The sequence below is a fragment of the Micropterus dolomieu genome, linkage group LG14 (genome assembly GCF_021292245.1).
Source record: "Micropterus dolomieu isolate WLL.071019.BEF.003 ecotype Adirondacks linkage group LG14, ASM2129224v1, whole genome shotgun sequence".
NCBI classification, from domain to species: Eukaryota; Metazoa; Chordata; class Actinopteri; order Centrarchiformes; family Centrarchidae; genus Micropterus; species Micropterus dolomieu.
In genome coordinates this window covers 13,606,477-13,614,494 of record NC_060163.1, presented here as the reverse complement: position 1 = coordinate 13,614,494, position 8,018 = coordinate 13,606,477, and the positions used below count along the sequence as shown (strand labels likewise).

The following is an 8,018-nucleotide window of genomic DNA, read 5'->3' as shown; positions in this document are numbered from 1 at the left end:
ACAATTTGTAAGTGTGCTCTCTTTTTGTTAATAAATCATTGGACTATATCTGCTCTGCTCTGGAGTCCTGCATTTGGGTTCTCAACCTGCTCAACCACCACAACTCATGACATGACTGGGCTGTAGGGGTGTCAGTGAAAACTTTGTGTCTGCTGCAGGAAGTTGTACTGGGTGGACGGTTATTACGGCTCAATTCATGTGATGGAGCTGGATGGGCACTACCAGAAGAGACTGCTGTCAGGACACTTCACAGATGGAAATGCCACGTATATTACCACCTGACCTCATGCTGTGGCTGTTAATCCTAAATATGGGTACTGACACATACAGTACACACTCACACCCACACTCTGTGGCTGACACTAGAACCAGATATTTAATATAGTTTCTGCTGTCAAGGTTTAATGTAGCTGCAATGTTCTGTAAACACTGGTCCAGGTAGGCACAGGAATTGGAAAGGTAAATATGTCCAGAAATACAAAATAAAGTAATACTAGCGGTTTGCTATTTGCTGCCATTTATGTTGGTAAAAATCCACTGCAATTGACTTTCCCATCCCTCCTGTTTTCTTCCTTCCTGTCTTTTTATTACCCCCCAGATGGCTGTACTGGACTGACTGGGGTGACACAGCATATATTGGCAGAGTTGGCATGAACGGACGCAATGTCATTGCCGTCATCAAAACCAAGCTGGAGCGGCTGTGTGCAGACTACTCCGCCAACAAGATCTTCATTTCTGATTCCACCTTCAACTTTTTGGATTGAGATTCAGACATCAGTCCATCTTGAGTTGCCATCAAATATGCTTCAACGGGGCTCTGAATTCCATAAACACAACATGTATTAACCCTGTATGTACAGCTATTAACCCTCCATCTTTGCAGACACAGATGCAATGGCCAGAACTAACACTGGGCCATTGCTGGTACACTTCCCCATGTCTTTGCTGTTTCCCTGTTTGAGGACTGGGTTGCCGTAGCCTCGCAGTACATACACATGAACTGTAGATTCTTGTCTGAATGGACTGCAGCTCTGACCAATGTTTTTTTTTTTTTTAATCAACTTGTTTCCCAGGTGAAAACACCTGCGCCTCCCATCACCTGACCTACAGTAATTTCTGTCTGATTGCTCCTGGTGGGCAGCAGGCTTCCTGCCAGTGTCCAGATTACTTCCTCACTCTGGGCTTCAAGATCCAGCGTGTCATTGAATGCTCCAGCATCCAGTTTTGCTGTAGGGACAATGAGAAATCAGTCAAATATAAAATCACTTGGATTCTCGTGTCACAGTTCCATTCATAAAGCCAGTCTTACTGTAAACACTATCCAAGACTTTAAAAAAATGTTGGGAAATTGCCCATAAAAGCCTGTGATACTATGGATAAAAGCAATGCCAGCTGTACTCATAAGTGACTCAGTAATTACTAAACCTTAACTGGGTTTCTGTTTTAGGGAGACAGGATGTGAATATTGTAGTTTATCTAGATTTACGGGTCAGTCTTGGTACATTTGTAAGAAAACAGGTTTTTGGTTGTTTTGAGAGAGACACACACACACGTGTGATATTGTATTTTCCAGATCATTTCTTGTGTATGCTTCTGTGGAAATTATCAAAGAGACATTTATTATATTATATGCCACGGGCCGGCCATGATATTATATATTGATAAAAACACATGATATCAGACACCATGTCAGGGATAAAAGAGACAAAGTCCTGGACTTAATACCATAATTTCCCCTGGTGTTCATGCAGTCCGCCATTTCTTGTCAAGACAGACGGATATTTTAGAAAATTGGAGACAAAGGACTAGAACAGAATAATATGAAACAATTTTAAAAAGCAGAGAATGTAGATTAATCAAGCACCAAAAAAATCATTAAAGACAACAGCTGTGAAACAAGTTTAAGATGCAAATATTGATAAAGGAGAATAAATTTAAAGAGATATCTTGCAGATAGATTTAACATTATATTCTGAAAGCTAACCTGATTGTGGTTTCTCTTGTCCTTATGTGTGTTCCTATAATCAGATAGCAATGATGGCTCAGATGAACCTTAGGCCCACCCGTCCCGTTATTTCCCCATTGGCCAGTTCCAATGTCAAGATGGGAGCTGTACCTACAGACGGCCACTCAGATCGCTCTCTGCAGTATGACAATATAGTTAGTGTAATTTACTGCAGCAGTGTAGAAATGCATATAGGAAGCTCAAATTAAAGTAGTTCTACATTGTTGTTTTTTTCACTTTTCTTTAGATTTTGCTCATCAATGAAGAAGAATACTACATACAGTATACTGGTGAAAACGTCAAACCTTTGCCAGACTTAATCACATGAGATGATCTCACACTAGTTCAGGCAGATGGTTCAGTTGGACTCACCTCAAGGGGGGTATTCAAGCTGCAGCCTGTCCCCGTAGGTGACCACTGATGCCAGGAAAGCGAGTTCCAGTGTAAACAAGAAGTGAATCCCTGTATCCTGGCACTGCAACGGAGTAAATTACTGTTCGGACTGCAGCGACGAGGAGGTAGAGACATGTTCCCAGAGGACCTGCCGGCTGGCACAGTTCAGTTGTACCAATGGGCATTGTCTGCCATCGAGCTATGTGTTTGACGCTCAGGCCGACTGTGGGGATCATCAGTATGCCATATGAAACCTGCATTAAGTCATGAGATAGCAGTTTTAGTGAATCAGGAACTTTATTCAATAAACTACTTAAATTGATCACCTTATCAACATTGGTGAGCCAGGAGAGCTGTATGAAGTCTTGTTCAGTTGCTGTGGCAGGAGTTTAACCTGTAACCTGACAAAGCTTGGTTGTAGGAGTTGAGACAGGACCTCATGTTGCTGTCGTAAGATCAGAGAATTCTGCTGTGTGCCCGCTTTGAGCAGGACACCGTGAAAGACAGCAGCTGCTGTCGGCAGCTTCAGTGATAGAGTCTGGAGCGTTTTTTGTTGGGGTTTTGTTTATCAGGTGACATCATAGGTCACACTGAACAATTGCAGCTGAAAGCTGGGTTCACACTTAGGTGTGACTTCCTAGAGGATTGTGGGAAACTGAGTTCAGTGGCTCGGTTTCATAACAAAAGTTGAGTTTAGGTCACACAAAGTTCATCTGGGAAGTCCTCGTGGTCCCAACAAAAGGCCCTGCTGTAGTTGATGCTAGTGCACTGTGGCAGACCAGAGCTGACAGTTTAATCAAGCATAGATGTTTTTCAATGAAACATAATCAGTGTAGACTCAGCCATGTCCCAAGAAGGATTGGAGGGAATTGATGATGTATTTGCACAAACTATTTATCTTTCCCATCTCATCCTCTTCCTCCTGCTCTTACTCACTGTCTGTTTTGCCCAGTCTTGTTTCTGTCTTCCTGTTATCTCATAACATTTAGTTTTTACCTTTTTTGTGTCTGTGTCTCACTCTTGCTGACCTCTTTCCCATGTCTCTCTTTGTCTGTCCAGTGGGTCCAGACTACAAGTGTGATGAGGACACTGAGTTCTCCTGCAAGACAAACTACCGATGTATGCCTCAGTGGGCCCTGTTGCGACTGCACCAATGACCGAGCAAGGCTACGGTCAGTGTTTGTGTGTCAGCGGATGTGATATTATGTGAAGGCAGGGCTGTAACAACGACTGCGCTTGTTAAGCAGAATCAGTGTATTACTGTATATGTCTTTTAAAATGCTTAAGGAGTTTCTTAAGGATGAACAGAGATGTAGATCTTTCTGCTAGGGCTCTGTCCTGTACATTTGGAAACAGAAAACTGGAAATGACAGTTATAGTTACATGCTGTTAAAGTCAAAAGAGTGTGATGGATTTGTGTTTTCATTTGCTTTCAAGCTGATGTTAAATTAAGTGAAGATTGTTAATTTGTCTATAGAACAGATAAAAATTCAGGTATGATGATGCAAATTAGCGACAACAGGCATAAACAAGAAACCAGGGCTTGCAAAAGGTTCCTAGGTACGTACCGAATATGCACAAACAGGCATCGGGGGAATACAAGCGTTATCTTGGCTGCAGTCTGAAAAGAAGAGGTGTGATGCACCATTTGGCGTCAAGGGGTTAACTGAAAAGTTAAACTTGTTTCAGATTTTATAGGTGGGAATAATGGGTTTGATTGTGGAAAACAGTGATTTTTGCTTAAGACCCTTGTTTGTCTGAACATACTGCTTTGCACAATGCACAGCAAGTTGTATCTGAGCATATCTGCGGTTTTAAACGTGGAGTCACTGAGCTCTTAAATTTTTTCTCATTGACCACATGTTGAATCATTTTTTCATGTGTCCATTTCTACCTCCAAAAGAGGAGGTGACCTGTGATCCTTGGGGAGATTTCCCATATGACAACCACCGCTGTGTCCCAATCCGCTGGTAGTTTGATGGCACCAGTGACTGTGGTGACAGCTTAGGTGAAAGGAACTTCCGTGAGTGTTCGACATATTTTTCAGCCCAGTCCATTACAGATCACAAAGAGTCGTGTGTCCACCTGGTAAGTTTATTCTTCTTTTCTTCTTCAGTTTTGCCCTGTATATTAGGTCAGGATACAGTCTCGGAATGAAAGTGAGTTTCGATGTGACTACGCACAGTGCATCCCTGGAAACTGGTTGTGTGACCATGATAACGACTGTGGGGACAACTCAAATGAACTGGTCTGTGGTAAGCAAGTGCTGCACACAAACTGACTTGCTTGACATATTCTGTCATGAACAACACACACACACAATGTGTCACCATCCTGGCTGTCTTCCAGAGTTTCAGACGTGTCGTCCAGGTTCTTTCCAGTGTGACTCAGGTCACTGTACCTCTGCAGTGTGATGGCCAGCCTGATTGTCAGGACCTCTCAGATGAGACCAGCTGTCGTTTGTAAACTACATGACTGTGTGTGTGTGTGTGTGTGTGTGTGTGTGTGTCCCCGCCCGCCCGCTGACAGTTTGGGTTAAATCTTAAACGGTTGCTTTTGTTTTCACATCCAAACATTTGGCCTAGATATGGTACGGTTGGACTGTTGGGTTTAAGCTGTCCACCATCAACAGCAATGTCCCCAAAAAAGACTGTGGACTTTTAAAACCTGTCTGTTGATATGGTTGTCCTGTGCACCCCAGATCCCACAATTTGGTGAGTAAAATGTTGTCATAGCCAGTAGGAATGGTGGCCAAAACCACAGAAATAAAACAAGTGTTTTTCAAACTACTCCAGTAGAGCTTATTGAGTCTTCAACAGTAGATTGTGGTTGTACTGGGCAGAACCTGAACCTGAAATTCAACAGAAGTAAAACTGTACAAACATTTGACATCAGTGATTAACTATCCCCACCAGCTCAGTTTATGCTGTGAGAAACATTTTGGTGATTGTTCATGGCAAAGTCCAGTGAAAAGTATTTTGTCTGTATTTCTATCTGTGTGATCCACATAATCTTTCATCCCTTAAAGCACATTACAATCAATTCTTACCATAATCCTAACTAATGAGTTTAATCTGAGGATTGAGATATAGAATCTTGTTAGTAATTTGTCTCATAGGTAGACAGGTGAATGCAAACACATTTTCTTTTTGTTTTTCAGGAAATACTATAAAGTGAACAAAGAATCTGGAGTAATCTCATAAGTAGGTGAACAAAGACATAGAGAGAAGACAGTTGACTTCATAAGCTGTCATGATTGATAGTAGCAGTGTGTTCTTAATCATTTACACTATCAGAGGTTAGTCTGATCTCAGATTTATGTGTGTCTGAGCAGTGAACATCACCTGTGAGATGCTATCCAGGTTCAGGCTGTGCAACCAGAAGGCAGACTGTGGAGACGGTAGTGACAAAGAAGGAAGAACTCAGTATGACTTCCACGCATGCACCACAACCTATATAGTTCATCGGGGCTATTTTGAATAGAAACATTACTCCTTATCCATTGTATAACAGGCACTGTGTGTTAACATTGTCACTCACCAAATCACTTTTTAAATCCTGAAGTGTGGCAGATGTCAAATTTAATGAAAGCATTTTGAAGCAGTGTTTTACTGTTTCAAAGCAAATACCAAATACTGTATCAATGAGGCCTTGAAATGTTTCAAAAAAAGTTACAGCAGGTGTCGAGGATGGCAGTAGTGATTCATTCACCAAAGAGAAGTTTCTGTGACATTTTGCAATTTGACAGTACACCCAGGGCCGGCCCTGACGGTGTTGGAGATTTTTTATTGCTCGGCTTATACAGTCAGACTGTCTGACAGACACAGAACTGGATGAGACAAAAACTAACTCGAAAACACATCAATCACAGTCCCAAACACAGCAAGGTTGCGCCTCAGTTATTACATTAATTATTATATTGCAAAACAACGAGCTATGTTACTAATAGTCACAATATGGCTCACAGCACGAGGTAGGTGCACTTGGTTACTATCATACGCTTGTGTCATATCAGTTGGGTGGAGTTGATTTGTAGCGAGTCAAAAACTTTCTCTTGCGGCGCCCCCCTGATATTTTGCCCCCTAGGCAACCCCCTGTGTCGCCTATGCCACGGGCCGGCCATGAGTACACCTGTACATCATACATGCTGTTTACTGAGGGACCTATCAGAATGAGCTTCATAGGCCAAGCATGTTGACACATACAGTTTGACTCATTAGCTCTTAATAAACTTAAAGCCATAGGACATATGTATAGATACTGACATACAGCTACACAAAGATATTAAAGCTAAACAAATAAGCAAACTTGAACATTATAAACAGGCAAGAGCTGGACAACTATATATTTATATGCAGGTCAGATTGTTACAATGACAAAACAATATTTAAAATGATAACAAACCAACAGCGCAAAAACACAAAAAAGAGTAAGGTATAGCTGTATAAACACACAGAAACAAGCATATAAACATAGATATTTAGTGTAGAGATGCCTCTACATACAATAAATTAGGTTTTGTGCACAGTACAATACAGTTTTTGTGATGGTGTGTTTTAATAATAAAAAAAGTGTTTTCTTTTTAAACATAACACATAACACATTCGTAACGAGATTGCTAATAAGTTCAGGTTCAGCAAATGAACTACTAATCATAAGTTTCTGGGATCAGCAAATGATTATTCTGAGCAAAACTAATGCCTCCCGAACCTTCTACTCTAAAGCCAGTGAAATGGGAAATCGCAAAATGAAATCAGTGTGTCTGCACAGGACACAAAGCTCAAAACATACAAGGGATAAGAAAATAGTCCGTTTATGGAATTGTTACACAATCAGCTTAAACATCAACCAGAGCAAATTATTTTGAGAGGGGATTAAATAGTTAGTGGACATTAGCTGGCTCATTGAAATCCAATCAGAGAGGAAGCTGCGGAGAAGCCTTCAGTTGAATAAGTGGGCAACGGCAACATGTTCGAGGCTGAGAACAGTGTTTATGATCTCTCAGTGCAGCAAAAATGTAACTAAAACAATACAGATCAAGTGATTTTCTTGACTTCACTTAAATACATATAATAAAGAGGCTGCACATACAGCACAACTTATTTCTGAGTTGTTATTAATGACATGATGGTAGATGTAGTTGGTAGTTGGATATCTTTTCACTCTGTGCTGTAAATTGCATACCTGGTTTAATTTCATTTGCTAATAGGAGGATTGAAACACTGGTGGCATGTGGCAGACATTTTTTGGATTTTTCTCCTGTGGAAATTCACATTCATGCTACAGCAGAAATGACAGACAATCTAGCTCTTATGTCAAGAAAAATCTGAAAGGAAGGCGCTTTAACCCACTCTTGAACCCAGACCTCTAATCCTTGCTCTGTTTCTGCAGGATGTTGTGTAGACCGTGGAGATGCAGACCGATTTATTTTCCTCATTACGTCTTGTAAAAACACAGGGTATCATAACACATGTATTGATGTTGGAGAAATGAATCTGTGACCCTAATCATAGCAATACTGATACAACTTACATAATTTTCTCCCACCTCAACACATCAATAAATTCACACTGACACTGAAGAAGTCAGTGAATCTAATGAGAGCAGAGATTCAACAGAA

The 8,018-nt window shown here is 41.0% G+C and overlaps 1 long non-coding RNA gene across 2 annotated transcripts in view; it reads right to left on the bottom strand.

Annotated features, from left to right (window-relative positions):
• Positions 1-487: 487 nt before the first annotated feature.
• LOC123983100 overlaps positions 488-8,018 on the bottom strand; it is an 8,847-nt gene continuing 1,316 nt past the window's right edge. The window contains exons 2-6 of one of the 2 annotated variants that reach the window (XR_006828127.1): positions 5,743-5,787; positions 2,378-2,652; positions 1,985-2,142; positions 1,726-1,805; positions 488-1,227 (exon numbers count right to left, since the gene is read on the bottom strand). This is a non-coding gene — a long non-coding RNA (uncharacterized LOC123983100). The remainder of the gene's footprint in view (positions 1,228-1,725; positions 1,806-1,984; positions 2,143-2,377; positions 2,653-5,742; positions 5,788-8,018) is intronic. The other variant, XR_006828126.1, reaches the window with a different exon arrangement.